Source organism: Bubalus kerabau, chromosome 14 (assembly GCF_029407905.1).
Source record: "Bubalus kerabau isolate K-KA32 ecotype Philippines breed swamp buffalo chromosome 14, PCC_UOA_SB_1v2, whole genome shotgun sequence".
Lineage (NCBI taxonomy): Eukaryota > Metazoa > Chordata > Mammalia > Artiodactyla > Bovidae > Bubalus > Bubalus kerabau.
In genome coordinates this window covers 52,307,087-52,330,044 of record NC_073637.1, presented here as the reverse complement: position 1 = coordinate 52,330,044, position 22,958 = coordinate 52,307,087, and positions in this window count along the sequence as shown.

Sequence of the window (22,958 nt, the reverse complement as noted above, 5' to 3'; positions counted from 1 at the left end):
ACATTTATCACTTGATGATATTAGCATTTATTTTATATTTATTTGTGATGATTAATGAGAGAACATGTTCAATGAATTTCACACAGTGACAAATTAAGCACTTCATAATAGGATAGATTACTATACATTCTGTTCATGTTTCTATGTTTTACAGCAAATAATTTAATAATAAAGGATTTTGTTCTTTAGCTTTTCTTTTAATATATCTGAAAAGTATTTGCTGACTGTAATGATAAGATTACCATCTAGTGGTGACCATCATCAATTACAGACACAAGGTCCTTACAAAATTGAAAAGGCCCTCAGAAATATCAAGTTCAGTCACTCTATATTAGGACTAGATTTTATAAATGTATTTTAAATCTGAAAAATGATGGTGTGCTAAAAGGCATCATGAGTTACAAATTCAGTGTAACACGATCTTTTCATTCATATGTATTTGTTAAAATTAACTTTTAAAAAGGGAACTCATACTACAATATATTTTAGGAAGTAAATAAGAGGTAAGCGGATCACAAAGTCATATGTAATATGGAGTATATATGTAAGTGATCTTACATTATAGAATAGAGATAGGGTACAGAATATGATAACTTAACTTTTGCTATTTAGAATTTATAAATATATAAAGACAGTGACACGTCCTTTACAAATTTCACTGTCTTTATATATTGTCACTGTCTAATTTGGGGGCCTAGGCAAGTTATTTAATCTCAAGTGATTGAAGTTAATTATCAGTTTCACATATTTGTAAATTATAGCAATATTATGAGGATAATGTGATATGATGTATTACTACTTTTACGGGACAGAACAAGCACTCAATAATGCTGTTTCTCTATGATTACCTCAATATTTTACCAAGTCTACAAATAAGGCAATCATAATATTTACTCTAATATTTATTACCCTAATGATAATGAATATATCTGATTTTTACATACTACTTCTTAATACAATGATCTAAAGAATATGATCATTTAACTTTTGTTATTTAGAATTTATGATTAGCATGGTGGCTCAGTCAGTAAAGAATCTGCGTGCAAGGAGGGAGACCTGGGTTCGATCCTGGGTTGGAAAGATCCCCTGGAAAAGGGAATGGCTACCCATTCCAGTATTCTTGCAAGGAGAATTCTATGGACAGAGTAGCCTGAAGGCTACAATCCATGGAGTCACAAAGAGTTGGACACAATTTAAAGACTAATACTTTTAAAATATTAAAATAAAATTCATATCCATTACTTAAGAATTTATTTATCCATTAATCTTTATTGTCGAATTCACTGAAGGATAACAATAGTGACATAAAGCACAATTTTTGTACATAGATATCAAATGTTTTTATTGTTGTTTATTCACTAAGTTGTATCCAACTCTTTTGTGACCCTATGAACTGTATCCTGTCAGGCTTCTCTGTCCATGGGATTTTCCCAGGCAAGACTACTGAAGTGAGTTGTCATTTCCTTCTCCATGGGATCTTCCAGACCCAGGGATCAAACTTGTAATCTCCTGCATTGGCAGGCAGTTTCTTTACCACTTAACCACCTGGGAAGCCCAGATATCAAATGTATTATATTTTATTTCACTAAAATATTGTTGTAGTATAATTTTATATCCACCAAGCCAACATATGTTTATATCACTTAAGTATATATATTTATTTAAAATTTGTTTTTTTCATAACTTGGTATTATTTTAGAACGGAATTTTTTAAAAATTCTCTGTTTCTTTTTAAACTTATTTTTATATTTTGATACCAGCACTAACTGATATATCTTAAAAAGCACCAATAAGTTTGATACAAATATTGAAGCTAATTTTTGAAAATCTAAAACTTACAAGTAATAACATCTTGTGAATATATTATAGTTGGCTGCTGAACATTACCGAGGACATACAATTGGAATGGGTTTAGCATATGAAGGTGGAACTAGCATATCTTTCTGTGCATACCTATGCATTTTTACTTAATTGTGTAGATCTGATTGAAATAATGATGCTTTTTTCAACACTAGACACTTTGTGCTAAATTATATTCATTATGAACTACTCCAAGTAAACCATAAGTGTGCCATTATACATATTATGTTCTCCTCGATTGCTGTTTTAAAATGTACTTCAGGTGGTAGAAACAATAAACTGCTTTGATTTAAGAGAGAGAGACAGGCAGACACTACTGAATATAATTATGGGGAAAGATGCTTAAAGTTTAAAATCAGAGTACATACCCAGGATTCAAGTTATCAGAAGAGTTAAGAAAATCAGTAAAATTGAAAGCAATGATTTATCAGGTTTTCTTGCTTTTATTTTTTTTTAACTATATGTTTGAATTGTGTATAATTTGTTGAGTTTGAAGATAAGTCTACGCCCATAAAATCATCACCTATTAAGAACATAAACATATCCATCACTTCCTACAGTTTCCCCTCCCCCCTTTATTGGTATTAGTATTATTTAAGATTTACTCTCTTAGTAAATTTTAAGTGCACAATACATATAGCTATAAACCTTATAGTCAATTTCCAGAATTCTTTTAAAATGGAAACTTTGCACCCTTTAACTGTCATCTTTCCATTTCCCTTGCCTCTTCCCAGCTCCTGGTACCCACTATTCTAACTCTCTGCCTCTGTGAGAGGATCTATATGACTATTTTCAATTCCACATATAAATGCCATCTACTAGTATTCAACTTTCTGTTTCTGCTTTATTTCTGCTATCCTTAGCATAATGCCCTCCAGGTTCCTCCATGTTGTTACAAAAACAGAATGATATTCTGTGTTTATGGATTGAAATAATTAATATCCCAAGTGGTTCAGTGGTAATGTATCCACCTGCCAAGCAGGAGACTGGTATTTGATCCCTGGGTTGGGAAGATCCCCTGGAGGAGGGCATGGCAACCCACATCTGTATTCTTGCCTGGGAAGCCCCATGGACAGAGGAGTCTGGCAGGCTACAGTCCATAGGGTTTCAAAAGAGTAAGACATGACTTAGCAGCTGAATGACATACTACCCAAAGTAATCTACAAATTCACTATAAGTTTTATCAAAATCCCAATAACATTTAACACAGAAATAGAAAATCAATCCTAAAATTCTTGTGGAATCATGAAAGACCCCAAAGAGTCAATATCATCTTAGAAAAGAATAACAATACCTGAGACATCTTACTTTCTGATTTCAAATTATATTACAAAGATATAAACATTAAAACACTATGGTACTGACATAAATTTATAAACCAATGGAACAGAATAGAGTGCACAGAAGTATATTCATGCATCTATGGTCAACTGATGTTCAAGTTTTCTACAAATTGAGTCACTTTGAGTCTTTGCAGTTCCCAAGGTAGAGCCCACTCAGATTAACATAACCAGATAAATTTCATTTCAATCTAGTAGCCTACAAACAAGCTATCTTATGTCATAACAATTTCACATATGCTTAGTTAGTTAGGAACAATTTAGTTTATAAAAGGAATAAGAAGGAAGAAAGAGGAAAAAAAGTTATAAGTAACAGAATTCATTTTATTCTAGAAACTTAAAGAATGTCTCTATATATCTTGGGTCAGGTAGAACCGTGACTTCACTTTACAACACCCTGATTGCTTTCCTATGTTTATTCTTATTTCATAATTTTATAGTCATAGCTTTAAGAGATTCTGACATCCACAATATTGTAAACTCTTTGGGAAGCAAAATCTTAATTCTCAGAAAACAGATCAGCATCTGAGGAACAATGAATATCAAATGCTAATTGTTTGACTAAATAAATTGGAAAGTGAATAGATCAACATTAATCTGTTGTTGCTGTTTAGTCTATAAGTTGTGTCTGAGTCTTTTGTGACCCCATGATCTGTAGCCCACCAGGCTCCTCTCTCCATGGAATTTCCCAGGCAAGAATACTGGAGTGGGTTGCCACTTCCTTCCCCAGGGGACCTTTCCCACCCAGGGATAGAACTGGCTCTTCCATTTCCTGCATTGGCAGATGGTTGCTTTCCTGCTGAGTCACTGGTAGTCTGAACGTATTAACACTATAGTATTAATTAAAGTAAATAAATACAATAAATAAATTACAATGAATAAATAAAATTATAATAATTGCAAATTTCTATAAATGTCTTTACTGGTGCAATGTCTTACATAGTACTGACACATTAAGAATGAACTTAAAGCACTAAGGTGATACCACTTATTATTTGTGGGTATTTACTTAATTAGTAAATTAACCTAGATAGCATATTCAAAAGCAGAGACATTACTTTGCCAACAAAGGTTCGTCTAGTCAAGGCTATGGTTTTTCCTGTGGTCATGTATGGATGTGAGAGTTGGACTGTGAAGAAGGCTGAGCGCCGAAGAATTGATGCTTTTGAACTGTGGTGTTGGAGAAGACTCCTGAGAGTCCCTTGGACTGCAAGGAGATCCAACCAGTCCATTCTGAAGGAGATCAGCCCTGGGATTTCTTTGGAAGGAATGATGCTAAAGCTGAAAGTCCAGTACTTTGGCCACCTCATGCGAAGAGTTGACTCATTGGAAAAGACTCTGATGCTGGGAGGGATTGGGGACAGGAGGAGAAGGGGACGACAGAGGATGAGATGGCTGGATGGCATCACTGACTTGATGGACGTGAGTCTCAGTGAACTCCGGGAGTTGGTGATGGACAGGGAGGCCTGGCATGCTGCGATTTATGGGGTCACGAAAACTCGGACACGACTGAGCGACTGAACTGAACTGAACTTAATTAGTAAAGTAAAAATGTCTTTGAGCAATGCATATGAACTTCAATATAATTCTCGGTTATCTATACAAAGGGAGTAAATAAAATAGATTATAAATAGTAAAAAATACATAATTTTAGCTATTTTCAAGAACATCTTAGGAGAATGTTAATCACTGCCTCTATTACTAACATATTTTAAAAGTGTAAGGGAAAGGTTTGAATGAGGTTTATCTATTTTCAAAGTTGGCTTGGGAAATTTGAAGTGATGGCATATTTGTCTTGTGATAGAAGTTCAAAAGAGGTCAAAATATATTAATAAAAGAAAACACACACATGAAGTTTTATTGCAAGCAGAGACATTCTGAATCAATATTTCTAAAAACAGATATTGTTACATCTAAATCACTAAGGACTTGGGGTTGGGAGGGGAGATAGAGCAAAGGTATACTGAAACCAGTCTTTAGTTCACTTTCCTTTAATTTTTTTTCCTTTCTTTTTGACTTGGTATACCTCGATCTAATATAAAGAAAGATTTAATAAATTGAAGCTCAAGGCATGTATAATAAAGAAAAGAGGGATAACCAAAATGTTTATAGAATTTTAAAATGCTTTTTTAAAATTTTTACTATGAACCATCAGTAATAATAAATTATTTAAAATTTCATCATAGAGCAATTTACTATAGCTCCTTCCTACTATCTTAATGATTTAGAAGATCCAGTTAATATGAGAAATTCTGCTCCTGAAACAGAGTGTGGATGTGATTGAAATAAGTCAATTGTAGAGTTAATTTTTAATAACATTTTTAATATGCTAAATTTTATATCATGGAAAGTTTCTCTAAAGGGAAAATAATTTTTGCTACTACAAAAGAGCACAAGTATTGAAAAATTATGATATATTTGAGTTTGACTCTCAGTACAATGTGTGTTTCCTTACTAATTTCTTATGAAGATCAATTGTCTTTCTCATTCTACAGCCATATTTCCTCAGAAAATCTGCCCGATGATCGACTGGATAAGGTATAGAAATTTTTTTTTATTTTTTTTTCACTGTGGATTTAAATATCTATATATTTGAATATATATCCTTGTATATATATATTTATGTATATATATATGTACAAAAATATATTAATATTTCAGGTATTGTCTACAAAATTCTAATCTACCTCTTGCCCCAGGTCCTCACAAATCTTATAAATTTTCACCAGGTAACAGCCTGTCTATACGTTTTGAATAAATGCACTCTACAAAGGTTCAGAGGGATCGGAGACTGATTTCTTGTCTGGACTTAGTTTGCCAAAAGCTATGTGCTAGCCCTGATGCTATTTAGCCTGGAGAAATCTATGCGGTTTGTAGTTCATGTGTCTTTTTGCAGTTTCCACAAATGTACCTTAGTATATTCAGGAATCAATAAGTAGCTGAATCTGACAGCAAGGATGAGTTATGTCTGAGTGAATATCTAATTTTTGTTTAGCTTTATAGACCTAAGTTCCACCCAGGGGCCAGGGGCCCCAAACTCATATGTCGGAGCCTTTAAAATATTTACTTGATTCTGTACTTTAAGGATAATAAGTTTCAGTAAAGTTTCAAGTGAAAGCAGAAATTTGAAGGTAAAAAATATTCCTGTACTCCAGAATATATTTAATGGCTTTAATTTTAACATGCCTTGTGCGTAAAAGATGACTGTTAGTAAAAGTCTCAGCCCGAGTCTGAGACAGTTCAGTGGTTAAAACTACAAAAGCCTATTAGAAAAGAAAACAATAAAAATGGTTCCATTGACTTCAGAAACAGTCTTGAATCTAGGATAACAGAAAATAGCATTAAGAGCAGTAAGAAATGTTCCTGACCAAGTGGTAACGCCGGGTTATCTTGTGTTGGATGAGTGACAGCAGGCTTCTTTGTGATCATCTAGGAGTAAAAGACAGCATGACTGAGTTTATCCACACCGATTCTGATTTAGAGCTACCAGATGTTGTTGGCACCTTTTACCACGAGATTTGGTTCATTTAGTCAAAACGATTAGTAGAAAAGCACATGCTAGAGTGAATCTACTATCCTGTAAGCAAAGCTGAGGCAATGATGGAGCAAAATAGCTTATCCACCACAAGTCAGCGGGAAGTTTGATTCTGTCACCTCTCTTCATTAATCTGTACACATGACTGCTTGGAGAGACAGTGAGTTGATTAGGTCTGCAGCACCATCAGCATGCAGACACTCATCACTACGTCTCATTTTCATATGACCCAGATGGTGTAGCTGCTTGACTGCAATTTTCCTTTATATGTGTTTTTAATAGGTTCCTTTTTTAGATGTTGACTTTGCACCCTCTTATGGATATTTAAAACCAAGCTGAATTAACTTCTCTTTTAGTTACAACTTGAAGTAACCACATATTGGGGGGAAAAACTTGTATATAATATTTTTTTTCCAAAGTTGTTCTTTAATAATCTCTGCTCCTAAAGGAAACTCATGAGTTCAAATTATTAGTTAACTGGTTTTTATGATGTTCTAAGGAAATATAGTTGACATCCATTCCCAGGATATAGTTGAAGAAATGAAGGCAAAAAGTCGGTTCAAGGAAGAGCCAAAGAATTGAAATGAAATCTTAGATAGGATCTTACTATTAATCTGATCCAATTAACAATTTTTACAAGAAAAAATAAAGAGAATTTAAATTAATTGATTGAGGTTACACAGAGGGTGAGGCAAAGTTATATTTCTGCCTTACCTTCTTGTTCAAAACGTAAGATCGTCTATCCTGGGGAACCCTGAGCAGTGAAACAGTGTCTCAAGCTCACTTTTCCTGGGAAGTCCATTAAATTATCCATTAAATCTGGGAATATCAAAGGTGGGACCACCCTCTAGTGTGTGTGCATCTTCAGGCAAATAGATTTTTGTTGCAACCTCTGTTTATATAAGCAGTTTGATTTAAAGTGGATTATAAAATTCATGAGCTTATCTGAAGTATATTTATTGATGAAGGTTTGGAATAAAAAATTACATGTTTGTTTATTGTCTAAGCATCAGTGCATGTAAAGATTCTTTATGGTATTCAGGCACCAGTTTCTTTTCATATGAGTCCAAGAAGCATGTTTCATTGTTGTGTGTGTGTGTGCATAGTCATGATGGAGCATGACGCTTTGTGACCTCAGTTTTTATTGTTAACTGTACTCTTTCTGATTAACTTATTCCACTATAAAAGAGAGCAATGATCTTACTACTCACAGTGCCAAGACAACTGAGAACTTATTTGTATTGAAACAAGGTAGATACTGTGCTTCTGTAGTTGCCTAATCCCATTTATTTAGAGGCAGTTACATCATTACTTACAATGCTGCATTAACTAGCATGCTGCCTAGGAATGCTGATTTCTACTGACTGACTCTCTCAAAGGTTGCTACTGTGGTTGACTGAAAATGACCATAAATGCAAAAAAAAGGTGAATATTTTATTCTGTTCATGTTAAAATACTACTTTAACTTTTATAGCATAAACATAGAATGAAACATCATCCAACCATGACTTCTCTTAAAATATTTAGGCTTTTATTTTATTATTATTATTATTAAACAATTATTGTTGTTTCTAGAATTTAACCTTTTTTAATGTCGATGGCATATTACTCTTCCATATGCCACAACCAGCAGAAAGGTTAGGCAACAAGTCAATGGGAAGAACAAGAAGAGTGATTGTATTCTGTCTCTATCTCACCTAGCATGGCAAAAAAAAAATCAACCTGGAAGGAAACAGGATAACAGCATCAGTTATCCAAAAGAAAGAGCACTGATTTCAATAGTTCACTGATGTTTCAGAGCTCTTGTGGGAGATAGGTGTGGGCACCCCTGGACTATTGCCTGAGATATGGTATGGCGTATATAAAAGGAGAATTTGAGCATCCTAAATACTGGAGGTGGGAGTACAAGCTAAGGGGTGCCTGCCACCACTCTTTCCACTTTGGAGTATGTAGACTGGAGTTGCCATCTCAGAATACTTACAGGTGTGGAGCTCCAACCCAAGGGTCATCATTGGACCACTGGTAGTCTCCACCTTGAATTTTTCCTGTCTAATAAATAAGATATCCAAAATGTCACAAAAGCACCATTCCATTGGCCCACTGTTGCACAGTCTCATGAAAGAGATTTTATACTGCTAAAAGGAAATCTTACTTGACTATTCCCCAAAACTGGGTCCACGCTCCTGAAATGGAGAGCTGGGATTCAGAATACTACAGGACTTTGAAAGTTTTAACAAAGGTATGGCAAAGCATACTGGGACCCTCTGAGGCATGGAGTCCAAAGTGAACATCCCACTTGCTGGTATCTATAGACAGTACTATTCAAGGGCTCACATTAATTCTGGCCACCTCTGTCTTTGGCTTAATATTCCAACTGTTGCTGAATGTTGGATCCCCACTCCTATTTTGTTCCTGGCTATTGCTTCTGTTGTTTATTTGATTTAATTCCATTTTAGCATTGGCCCAAGCACAAGACATTACTTCATTTATTAAATATTTATTGCACATCTTATATTTGCCACTAATAATTATAGATCCTGGAGAAAAAAGCAAATATCAAAACAGACACAACTCCCTCACCTTACAAAGCTTACATTCCAGTGGGAGAGGTATGTAACAAGATAAATAAAATGCATAGTGTACTGTGCTAGATATCACATAAAGAAAAGCTCTTTAAAGGAGAAAAATAGAGAATCATGGGATGAGATATTCCGGGGTGAAGAAACTGCAGTTTAAGGAAGACACCCAGGAAGGAGCTGGCTGAGAAAGTGATATTGCAGTAAAGACTGAAGGAGAAAGGGAGGAAGCCATGCAAATGTCTAAAGGAAAAGCAAGTGTATAGGCCCCCAGGCAAAAACATGCTTGCCGCATTCAGGGGTGGTGAGGAAACCAAGCTGTTGGCACAGAGTATAAGGGGCAAGGGGAGGAGTCATGGAGGATGAAGCCTGAACAGTCTGCTTCATGGGGGTGCAACCTGCTTAGTTACATAGGACCCCATGCTCACGGGGCTTCCCAGGTTGTGCTAGTGTAAAGGGCCTGCCTGCCAATGCAGAAGTAAGAGACACAGGTTCGGTTCCCGGGTCAGGAAGATCCCCTGGAGGAGGAAATGGCAACCCACTCCAGTATTCTTGCCTGTAGAGCCCCATGGGCAGAGGAGCCGGGAAGGCTACAGTCCATATTGTCACAGAGTTGGGCATGACTGAAGTAACAGCACGCATGCCATGCTCACAAGAATTTTGTCCTGGGTTTAATGCTTTGCTGTTGCCATCTTGACATTTTTACCAATTTTGTTGGTAAACTTGTGTTTTGTAAGTGAAATCTAATGGGGAACTGGAACATGCATGTGGGCAGAAGAGAAATAGTAACATTCATGTTCCCAGGTTTTTTTGCAATCACTTCCACATAGCGCAGCAGTCAAATTCCTCATGAACACAGAATATCAGTGGACAACATGGGTATTCAGCAAGACTTAAAGCAAACATGAGATAGGAGTGAAATATCTGTGAGTTAGTAAGTGGGGCACTGACATTCTTGAGAAACCCAACTTTCTTCTTAAACTAAAACTTATTTTAAATACAGAAATAAGACAGTTGTATTATTTAAAAAAAAAAAGCAACCATATGACTCTATCATATCATTCTCACTCATTTTATTTCCCTGTATTAGCCAACTACTGCCATGACAATGATGACAGAAAGGAAAAATTGGACAAATGATAGGTCTGTTTCTTTGTCTTTCCATCTGCATCCATAAACTGAAAGTAGAGAATATTAGTATAATTGGAGCTTATCAAAAAGTGAAATAGTTTTCTGCAGTACTGCAACTGTCTGGAAGAAAGTTATAAAATATCTATTGTTAATTTTAGTGTTTATGTATATGACACATGCTCTTATTTTTGCAATAAAACTAGCATCCATATGGATAATGAAACTTACAGAAAATTTTTAAAAGTTAATTATTATTTACTTAAATGACTTTAACAAAATATAAGCTGATGGAGGAATAAAGATTAAAGTTTTATATTTCAGTATGCTTAAGAACACATTTTTCCTGATTTTAAACAAGGAAATTTTTTACTGTACATTTTTATTTTGTATTGCATGTGTGTGTGCTGAGCTGCTTCAGTAGTGTCTGACTCTTTGCAACGCTATGGACTGTAGGCCAACCAGGCTCCTCTGTCCATGGGATTCTCCAGGCAAGAATACTGGAGTGGGTTGCCATGCTCTCCTCTAGGGGATCTCCCTGACCCAGGGATCAAACCCATGTCTATTACATCTCCTGCATTGGTAAGCAGGTTCTTTACCACTAGCACCACCTGGGAAGACTGGAGCTCATAAATGAGTAGCTGGCCTTGCTGAAATATTAAAAATTTTAGACCACATGAAACATTTTCTGTAATTGTCTTAAATTTCACCTTTATTGTGAGATTAATAATAAATGTTAGAGTTTTGAGAGAAGAATTGACATAATCTGTGTTATGTTTTAAGGAGATCCTCTGGCAGCTGAGAATACTATTCTTAGGGGCAAGCATAGAAGCAGGGAGACCAATTAGGTGTCTCTTATGCTAATTCAGGCAAAGGATGATGGTGGTTGGAATTGGGTGATGAAGTAGAGGTGGTGAGAGGTTGTCAAGATATCCATGTGTTTTGTTTTTTTTTTTTTTTAAGTTTATCAGTTTTTATTTAATTTCTTCCCAAACTTTAAACTTTTTAATTTTATATTGGGGTACAGCTGACAACAATATTGTTGTAGTATCAGGTGAACAGTGAAGCAACTAAGCCATACATTTACATGTATTCTCCCCCAAGCCCCCTCCCAGCGTGTGCCACATAACATTGAGCAGAGTTCCATGTGCTATAAAGTAGGTCCTGGTTGGTTATCCATTTTAAATATAGCAGTGTGTACATGACTATCCCAAAGACCCTAACTATCCCCTCCTCCAGCAACCGTAAGTTCATTTTAGATCTCCATGTATGCTGTAGATAGTAAACATTATTGGCTATCCAGTTGGGTGAAGTCGTCAAAGAAGAGACTGATTAAACCTCAAGGATGTGGACCAACACAAGTGGATGCATTCAGGTATATGCAAATTACTGAGAAGTAGAGGACTGCAAAATAACTGGGTTTTTATTTTTACATTTTGTGGGCAAGGGAAAGGCTGGCAACTATCTTGTGAACATGTTAAGTGTTCAATGTCCTTTAGATACCCCAAAAGAGAGCTGGTAGGCAGAGTGATATTGAGTTGGTTTTTGGAGATCTGGAAAACCTGAATTTGTGAAACATTCATCACCAGATTGTGTGGAATGCCATGAGGTTAGAGAAAGTCACCAAGGAGTACAAGTATGTAGACAAAAGGCCTGAGAATTAAGTTTTGAGTCTCTCCAGTGTTTAAGATAAGGCAATTAAGGAATAAACAGCTAGAAAGGTAGGAAAAAAAGAAAAGATACTGATATTTCTAAAACCAGTTGATTAAAAGTGGTTTATCTGTTGGCAGATATCTTCTCACCTCAGGTGCAGAGGTTTGAGTTAATCATATTCACCAGCACATAATAGTACACTGTCATGATTGGTCTTTGTAAATTCCTATTGCTTAATTACTTAATTCATTTATTACTTGCATTTCATTACCTCACTCATTTCTCTGCTCCAATAGTATGTGTTGACTTTATACATTATCTTTCTTATGTATTATAAAAAGAGTAGAATCAGAGTGAGTCCCCTACATATGAATAAGTCTTGTTCCAAGAGTATGCTCCCAAATCCAATTTGTTCATCTTGCTCAGACCTCCAAAATCCAGACTCAATATCCCAACAAAGTTAGCCTAGATACCCAACTAACTCAATAGGCTACACAGTCCTATACTATAAAAGGTTTATAATAATTTCACAAAAATAATACATAAAAAAAACACAATAATCAAAGAAAACATTTTAAACTTTGTAGTACAGTAGTAAAGTAATGCTTAAAATTCTCCAAGCCAGGCTTAAGCAATATGTGAAATTCCAGATGTTCAAGCTGGTCTTAGAAAAGGCAGAGGAACCAGAGATCAAGTTGCCAACATCTTCTGGATCACTGAAAAAGCAAGAGAGTTCCAGAAAAACATCGATTTATGCTTTATTGACTATGCCAATGTCTTTGTGTGGATCACAAAAAACTGTGGAAAATTCTGAAAAAGATGGGAATAGCAGACCACCTGACCTGCCTCTTGAGAAACCTGTATGCAGGTCAGGAAGCAATAGTTAGAACTGGATATGGAACAACAGACTGGTTCCAAATAGGGAAAGGTGTACGTCAAGGCTGTATATTGCCACCCTGCTTATTTAACCTATATGCAAAGCTGGACTGGAAGAAACACAAGCTGGAATCAAGATTGCCGGGAGAAATATCAATAACCTCAGATATGCAGATGACACCACCCTTATGGCAGAAAGTGAAGAGGAACTAAAGAGTATCTTGATGAAAGTGAAAGAGGAGAGTGAAAAAGTTGGCTAAAAGCTCATCATTCAGAAAACAGATCATGGCATCCCGTCCCATCACTTCATGGCAAATAAATGGGAAACAGTGGCTGACTTTATTTTCCTGGGCTCCAAAATCATTGCAGATGGTAATTGCAGCCATGAAATTAAATGATGCTTGCTCCTTGGAAGGAAAGTTATGACCAACCTAGACAGCATATTAAAAAGCAGAGACATTACTTTGCCAACAAAGGTCCATCTAGTCAAGGCTATGGTTTTTCCAGTGGTCATGTATGGATGTGATAGTTGGACTATAAAGAAAGCTGCTGCTGCTGCTAAGTCACTTCAGTCATGTCCGACTCTGTGTGACCCCATAGACGGCAGCCCACCAGGCTCGCCTGTCCCTGGGATTCTCCAGGCAAGAACACTGGAGTGGGTTGCCATTTCCTTCTCCAATGCATGAAAGTCAAAAGTGAAAGGGAAGTCAGTCATGTCTGACTCTTCGTGACCCCATGGACTGCAGCCTACCAGGCTCCTCTGTCCATGGGATTTTCCAGGCAATAGTACCGGAGTGGGGTGCCATTGAAAGCTGAGACAGAGAAACTGATGCCTTTGAACTATGGTTTTGGAGAAGACTCTCGAGAGTCCCTTGGAGTGAAAAGAGATCCAACCAGTGCATTCTAAAGGAGATCAGTCCTGGGTGTTCATTGGAAGGACTGATGCTGAAGCTGAAACTCCAATACTCTGGCCACCTGATGTGAAGAGGCGACTCATTGGAAAAAACCCTGAGGCTGGGAAAGATTGAAGGCGGGAGGAGAAGGGGACAACAGAGGATAAGATGGTTGGATGGCATCACCGACTCAATGGACATGGGTTTGGGTGGACTCTGGGAGTTGGTGATGGACAGGGAGGCCTGGCATGCTGCAGTTCATGGGATCACAAAGAGTCAGACATGTCTGAGTGACTGAACTGAACTGAACAGTACTGTGAGAAATACAGTAGTATATAGTACAACAGCTGGCATGCACAGGCTGGCATTGAGTGAAAAGGCAAGAGGAGTTACTGACTGGAGGAGGGAGACAAGGTGAGAGATGGTAGAGCTGAAGGATCATCAGCAATAGAGACAGAAAGCTGAAATTTTATACTTGCTTACCATTGACGGAACAGGTTCTGATTCCTTGCTGGATTTAATTCTATCATCCCTGTTGGAAAAATGATCCAGTGATGTTCGGCTAGTATCTCTTTTTTTCTCATCATAGATTACACAGTACCACTGGAATGCATTCTGAATGGCTGCTTCAACCTTCATGTACTATTTTACATTTGGATCCTGTGCCTCTAAAGGTAGCAGTGCCTCCTCAAATAACGAAAATCCTTTAGGCATCCTGCATCATGGATCTCCTTGGTTCTTCAGCTACTTATTCCTCTTATCTCTCTTGGTGCTTCTAAGCAGTACCGCCTACATCACCACTGCCTTTGTGACTGCTTCCAAACATCTTAGGCTAGAAATAAAGATACTGTGCTATTGTACTCTACACAGTACTGTACAGTACCCCAAAGCACAACCACTTGTAGAGGATGCACACAAGTGACAATGTTCGCCAGACGTGTGAACTAACTTGTGGGACTGGACATGCAAATGCATGTTCACATCTTTGAAATTTCATAAGTAGGGAACTTCCTGTATCTGAGTGTACTGGGTTTTTAACATAAAAATATCATATAAATGAAGAGTTAAATATCTTATTCAATCTCTCACTTTTTTTCAATAAGCTTTGTGCTCTGAAAACCTGGTCTTTAATTATATGTCTTTCCCATTTTTCTTAACTATTGTGTCATACTACAAAGTGTGCATTGTCAAATAAAAATTAGATGGACAAAAAAAAAAAAGTTAGATGGACAGATTTTAAAAGGCCAGGCAAACTTTATTCAAGATTATTGCAATACAAGTGAAAGCTATTGTACTAGAGCAGAGATTAAACTCAACTTCCCTGAAACAACAGGCAGGAGAGTTTCTAAGCCCTGCAGTGAGCTAGTGGGAAAGGGCTTGTGTGTAGTAAAGGGGAAATTGATCTATGTGATTAGATCATCTGCGTTTACTAATTACCCCTTATCTAAATTAGGCTCCTATCCTCCCCCAGAGACTGGGGCATATCCTTTAATGATTACATTTCACAAGGATGGCTCCCCAGGTCCTTCTGAGTAAGCAAGAGAGGAGATTTACATCTCATAAGAGAAGAGAATTTACAATTCCAAGTTTTCTAATGTAAATAAGAAAAAGAAAGGTGATAAGGAGCCTAGAGTCAGGAAGAAGTCTCTCTAAAGTTTAGTCAAACAAAGGCAAACAAAGGCAAAAGGCTGTCTCCATCAGCAACTACCACATTTTAGTTATCCATTTTTTCAGAGATAAGCATTAGATTGCTTCCACAAATAATGATGTGATAATCATACATGATTGATGTTCCCACCCACCAGCAGGGCATAAGTCCTTCAGCTTCATGTTCATAACCTTGTCCATTACTAGCTTATTGTGTTTTCTCGGAGAAGGCAATGGCACCCACTCCAGTACTTTTGCCTGGCAAATCCCATAGATGGAGGAGCCTGGTGGGCTGCAGTCTATGGGGTCGCTAAGAGTTGGACACAACTGAAGCGACTTAGCAGCAGCAGCAGCAGCAGCAACATGTTAAAAGTGACAGCTCATTGTTTGTTTTACTTTGTATTTCTCTAAATACCAATGGTAATCAGTATCTTTTGATATATGAGTTCTTGTAGCTTCCTGTGTTTTCTCTTCTATAAATTATCTGTCATGCTGTTTGCCCATGATCTTTTCCATTGGGATTACTTTGTGATCGACATATTGATAAATTTGTAGTTCTTTTGTCTTCTAGACTAAAACACTGGTAATGTTCGAGATAGAAAATATCTTCCCCATTCTGTTTTTTATAAACTAACTTTGTCCCAGGTGCCTATTGCACATAAATTTGTAACTTTGCTATAATCAAAGACAGTATATTTGCCTTGATGTATTCTTTTCAGGTTTTTACATGAAATATTTCCCCATCTGCACATCACAAAAAATATTATTCTATATTTTTCTTAGCTATATAATATCTCAAATAATGTTTGTTTATTTAATATATCAAAAATATGTCATCCCTTGGTATCCAGGGACAACTGGTTCCAAGACACTCAAGTCCCTTAAATAAGATGCTATTTTAGGGAAGAATCCATTCTCCAAGCCAGGCTTCAGTAGTATGTGAACCGTGAACTTCCTGATGTTCAAGCTGGTTTTAGAAAAGCAGAGGAACCAGAGATCAAATTGCCAACATCCGGTGGATCATCAAAAAAGCAAAAAGTTCCAGAAAAACATATATTTCTGCTTTATTGACTATGCCAAAGCCTTTGACTGTGTGGATCACAATAAACTGTGGAAAATTCTGAAAGAGATGGGAATACCAGACCACCTGATCTGCCTCTTGAGAAATTTGTATGCAGGTCAGGAAGCAACAGTTAGAACTGGACATGGAGCAACAGACTGGTTCCAAATAGGAAAAGGAGTACGTCAAGGCTGTATATTGTCATCCTGTTTATTTAACTTATATGCAGAGTACATCATGAGAAACGCTGGACTGGAAGAAACACAAGCTGGAATCAAGATTGCTGGGAGAAATATCAATAACCTCAGATATGCAGATGACACCACCCTTATGGCAGAAAGTGAAGTGGAACTAAAAAGCCTGTTGATGAAAGTGAAAGTGGAGAGTGAAAAAGTTGGCTTAAAGCTCAACATTCAGAAAACGAAGATCATGGCATCCGGTCCCATCACTTCATGGGAAATAGATGGGGAAACAGTGGAAACAGCATCAGATTTTATTTTTCTGGGCTCCAAAATATCTGCAGATGGTGACTGCAGCCATGAAATTAAAAGATGCTTACTCCTTGGAAGGAAAGTTATGACCAACCTAGATAGCATATTCAAAAGCAGAGACATTACTTTGCCAACAAAGGTTCGTCTAGTCAAGGCTATGGTTTTCCCTGTGGTCATGTATGGATGTGAGAGTTGGACTGTGAAGAAGGCTGAGCACGGAAGAATTGATGCTTTTGAACTGTGGTGTTGGAGAAGACTCTTGAGAGTCCCTTGGACTGCAAGGAGATCCAACCAGTCCATTCTGAAGGAGATCAGCCCTGGGATTTCTTTGGAAGGAATGATGCTGAAGCTGAAACTCCAGTACTTTGGCCACCTCATGCGAAGAGTTGACTCACTGGAAAAGACTCTGATGCTGGGAGGGATTGGGGGCAAGAGGAGAAGGGGATGACAGAGGATGAGATGGCTGGATGGCATCACTGACTCGATGGATGTGAGTCTGGGTGCACTCCAGGAGTTGGTGATGGACAGGGAGGCCTGGTGTGCTGCGATTCATGGGGTCACAAAGAGTCGGACATGACTGAGCAACTGATCTGATCTGATCTGATATTATATGTCATTTATTTTTTATTCATTATACAATTATTAAAGTTTTCTCTTTATATTGTGTTTTATTATATTTAAGATTTCTGAAATTTTATGAATTTACTTTTTAGCTCTCATAATTTTCACAGTTCAATTATATTTTTGCTCTTATTCCATATTAATTATGCAATAATTTGTTCTGTATCTTAACATCTCATGGAGCATAATTTTTATCTTCATCTAATTTTTTAAGATTGGCATGGCTATTTTAAACCTAAAAGTCTTCATATAAATTTTAAAGTGAGTTTATAGAATTTCTCAAAAATTATTAAATTAATTACTCTTGCTTTGGCTTATCTTTTGTAATCTTAACAATCTTTAAAAGAATACTGATCAGTTATATTATAAAACTTACTTTAATTTCCACTGTTTTCTCATGATCTGTGTTAGATTTGGCTTTTTTGTCAAGAATACCACATAAATGATGTAGTCTTTCCAATGTATAATGCTAGCAGGTTATGATATCGAATCTTCTGATGGTTACCAGTGATATTTATCTTGATCATTTTATTGTCTGTCAAATTTCTCCACTGCAAATTAATTATCTTTCTTTTTTCAACTGATGGGTTTCCCTGGTGGTTCAGCTGGTAAAGAATCTGCAGGCAACGTGGGAGACCAGGGTTTGGAAGATGCACTGGAGAAGGGAATGGCTGCCTACTCCAATATTTTGGCCTGGAGAATCCCGTGGACTCTGGGGTCTCAAGTGGGACATGACTGAGCAACTTTCACTTTCTAGTTCACTTGCAATTGATACTTAGTATCTTGTGGGAGATACCTTTTTTTTAAACTGAACCAAACTGCTAGCCCCCTTGCAGTAAAGCCAATCTACTGACACTGGGTTGTGGTGAAGATAAGTGCAATGCTTACTTCAGGGCACCAGGCAAGGAGCTCAGTACAGCAAGTGCTCAGAGAGCCTCAACTTCCTGATGGGTCTCTGCTTTTGAATATGCTATCTAGCTTCGTTCTCTGAATGTTGAGCTTTAAGCCAACTTTTTCACTCTCCACTTTCACTTTCATCCTTAGGCTTTAGTAGGTCTGAGGTGCTACCGGATCATCAAACAGATAATTTCTTCCATTGGTGAGGGGTTTAGCATCGTAAAACAACTGAAAATGTGCATCGGATTCTATTATCTCTGTACTTCAGAGAGGAACTAAAGCAGAGGATATGGGGGAAAGGTCTGATCCAGGAAAGTTCCATTGAGTCCCTCTGGGTTACACTTTGAAGAGTATATGATTGTTCTTTCTCCTCATACTTCCAGCCACTAATTTTAGCATTCAGTGATAGATCTTGTCAACAGCATTTATTACTGTGAAGCTTGCTTAATCATGATAATTTTCTTTTCTTGATAATTATTTCATAGTTATGTGAGTGCGGTAAAGAATGTTAAGAAAACTCTTCATACTATTTTCTGTTAGCCTAAATACAGTTTAAAGATATAATAAAAGAAATAAAAGAAATTAAAATATTACTTGGATTTATGTTGAATTTATAGGTTAATTCTTAATTAATTTGAGGAAAATTAACATCTTACAATAGTGGCTTAGATGGTAAGGGATCTGCCTGCAATGCAGGAGACCTAGTTTCAATCCCTCGGTTGGGAGGGTCCACTGGAGAAAGGAATGGCTATCCACTCCAGTATTTTTGTCTAGATCATTCCATGGACAGCGGAGCCTGATGGGGTAAAGTCCATGGAGTCACATAGAGTTGGACCAGCTGAGAGACTAACATTTTCACTTTTTTCACTATATAACTGTCAACCAACACCTTATACATCTGGTTGTCCTATCCAATAGTATAATCTTACCATATTTTATAAGTGAACAGTCTCACAGATAAGAAAATGATGCACTTTTTCAAATGCTATTTCTATGTCAAAACAGATAAGAATTTAAGTATGATAATTTAATTTGGAAATGTGAAGGTTAAAAGTGTCCTTCCTAAGGAAAGTTTCAGTGGAATAATAGGGTTGGAACCTAAGAACATGTTCAATAGAGAATAGTGGGAAAGAAACTGAAAACATTATTTCAAGAAAATTGTGTCTAAAGGAAAAGAGTTCAGATCAGTAGCCGGAAACATAAATAGATTGAAGATGTTTCTTTCTTCATCTCTGGTTTTTTTTTTTTTTTTTTTTTTTTTGTAACACAAAAAATACATAGCATGATGCTATACTGATAGCAATCATCCAGAAGAGAGGGAAAATTTGACATGGATATAAAGGGCAGAATTAGTTGAAGTAATTTCTTGAATTGTATCCAATACAAAAGCGGGAGCTTGGCTAACTGAAGAAGGAAGAAATGACCCAGTGAGTGTTGTGAGGTTTTATGTAAGCCCTGTTGTATTATCCCAGTGCAGGCAAGATAAACAGAAAGCTCATTTTGGACGTTTTAAATTTGTTTGTTTAAAAAGCGCAACAAAATAAGAGAAGATTCAAATTCTCGAGGGTAAATACCTCTAAATAATTATGATAAATTATTACAGAAATTAAGCTTAGAAGATAAGATGTGAGAACATAAAAGGTTGGGAACAACAACAAAAAAAAAAAGGTGGTGAGATCAGTGTGTTATAAATGTCTTTAAAATCAAAGGTTTATGGCAACCGGAGCATTAGAAGGAAGGCAATTTGCAAATCTTTGAGTTTTATTTATAGGATTTTATTTCCCCAATTATATGAACTAAGCTTTTGCCCAGAAATGCAGAATCAATTACAATTAATTCTAGATTAAAATAACAATCCTTTTAAAGGTGTAATACTCATATTTCCTCTACAAAATCAAATTTGTAGAAGGTACAAGGTAGATAATAGTAAGATGTGTAGGTAGGTAGGTAGGGAGATGAATGCTGCTGCTGCTAAGTCACTTCAGTCGTGTCCGACTCTGTGCGACCCCACAGACGGCAGCCCACCAGGCTCTGCTGTCCCTGAGATTCTCCAGGCAAGAACACAGGAGTGGGTTGCCATTTCCTTCTCCAATGCATGAAAGTGAAAAGTGAAAGTGAAGTCGCTCAGTAAGTGTCCGACCCTCAGCGACCCCATGGATTGCAGCCTTCCAGGCTCCACCATCCATCGGATTTTCTAGCAAGAGTAATGGAGAGGGGTGCCATTGCCTTCTCTGAGGGAGATGCATAGATACCTAGAATTTACAGATAATATGTATCACACAGGAGAAAATCTATGCCTAGAATATTATAGAAAAAAGCTTTTTTATCTATCTGTTAGATAGATAGATGCATGCTTATCGTGGTTTCCTCTTACGGACGTTAATGTGCTTTATGTCATTACAAACAATAACTTATTCTTGACCAAGTTTTTTCTTTCTCTTACATTCTACAACAGAATTAACATTTGATGAACACACACACACAAACCACTTTGGAACCTATAATTTTTAAGGCATAAATGTATCTGGAAATCATTCTAAAATATATGTTTTTATGGTTCACTCACACAATATTTTATATCTCGGGCATTGTTATTGTTGCTTTGCATTCTAATTATATATATATATATTTAACTGTCTCCTCATGCTCTTCTCATTATTATATATGGTATAGAGAGTATCTTAATATTTATGGCTCCAGTATTAGGCCAGTGCTGGACCCATGGGAAGTACTGAATATTTATTTGCTGGACGAATAAATACAAGAATCAGATCAGATCACATCAGTCGCTCAGTCATGTCCGACTCTCTGCGACCCCATGAATCCCAGTACGCCAGGCCTCCCTGTCCATCACCAACTCCCGGAGTTCACTGAGACTCACATCCATTGAGTCAGTGATGCCATCCAGCCATCTCATCCTCTGGCGTCCCCTTCTCCTCTTGCCCCCAATCCCTCCCAGCATCAGAGTCTTTTCCAATGAGTCAACTCTTCGCATGAGGTAGCCAAAGTACTGGAGTTTCAACTTTAGCATCATTCCTTCCAAAGAAATCCCAGGGCTGATCTCCTTTAGAATGGACTGGTTGGATCTCGTTGCAGTCCAAGGGATTCTCAAGAGTCTTCTCCAATACCACAGTTCAAAAGCATCAATTCTTTGGTGCTCAGCCTTCTTCACAGTCCAAATCTCACATCCATACATGACCACAGGGAAAACCATAGCCTTAATTGGATGAACCTTTGTTGGCAAAGTAATGTCTCTGCTTTTGAATATGCTATCTAGGTTGGTCATAACTTTTCTTCCAAGTAGTAAGCGTCATTTAATTTCATGGCTGCAGTCACCATCTGCAGATATTTTGGAGCCCAGAAAAATAAAGTCTGACACTGTTTCCACTGTTTCCCCATCTATTTCCCATGAAGTGATGGGACCAGATGCCATGATCTTCGTTCTCTGAATGTTGAGCTTTAAACCAACTTTTTCACTCTCCACTTTCACTTTCATCAAGAGGCTTCTGAGTTCCTCTTCACTTTCTGCCATAAGGGTGGTATCATCTGCATATCGGAGGTTATTGATATTTCTCCCTGCAATCTTGATTCCAGCTTGTTTCTTTCAGTCCAGCGTTTCTCATGATGTACTCTGTCTATAAGTTAAATAAGCAGGGTGGCAATATACAGCCTTGACGAATTCCTTTTTCTATTTGGAACCAGTCTGTTGTTCCATGTCCAGTTCTAACTGTTGCTTCCTGACCTGCATACAAATTTCTCAAGAGGCAGATCAGGTGGTCTGGTGTTCCCATCTCTTTCAGAATTTTCCACAGTTTATTGTGATCCACACAGTCAAAGGCTTTGGCATAGTCAATAAAGCAGAAATAGATGCTTTTCAGAACTCTCTTGCTTTTTCGATGATCCAGCGGATGTTGGCAATTTGATCTCTGGTTCCTCTGCCTTTTCTAAAACCAGCTTGAACATCAGGAAGTTCACGGTTCACATATTGCTGATATCAAAAAAGTGAACTCAAGAAAAATCCTGAAGCTATTCCCCCTAAAAGTAATATAAAGTATCTTATGTTTGTGAAGCGCTAACATATTATGAACTGATTATTTTTGCCTTTTAAAATTCATCAGCTTTATTAAAAGTACTGGTAATATAGTTTTATGGTAGTCTTCATGAGCTCTGCCAAGTTTTTCACTATTTGGGGAAGTATCAAAGTAGCAATAAGAGATCTCCATGAACAACTTGAATAAAAACAAAGGGTTTTGCTCTACAAAGTTTTTAACAATGACAGTTGATGTTTAAACAGAGTATCAGCAAATTAGGCCTTGGATACGGAATGAAGCTAATAGAGTGTTGCCAAGAAAATGCACTGGTCATAACAAACACCCTCTTC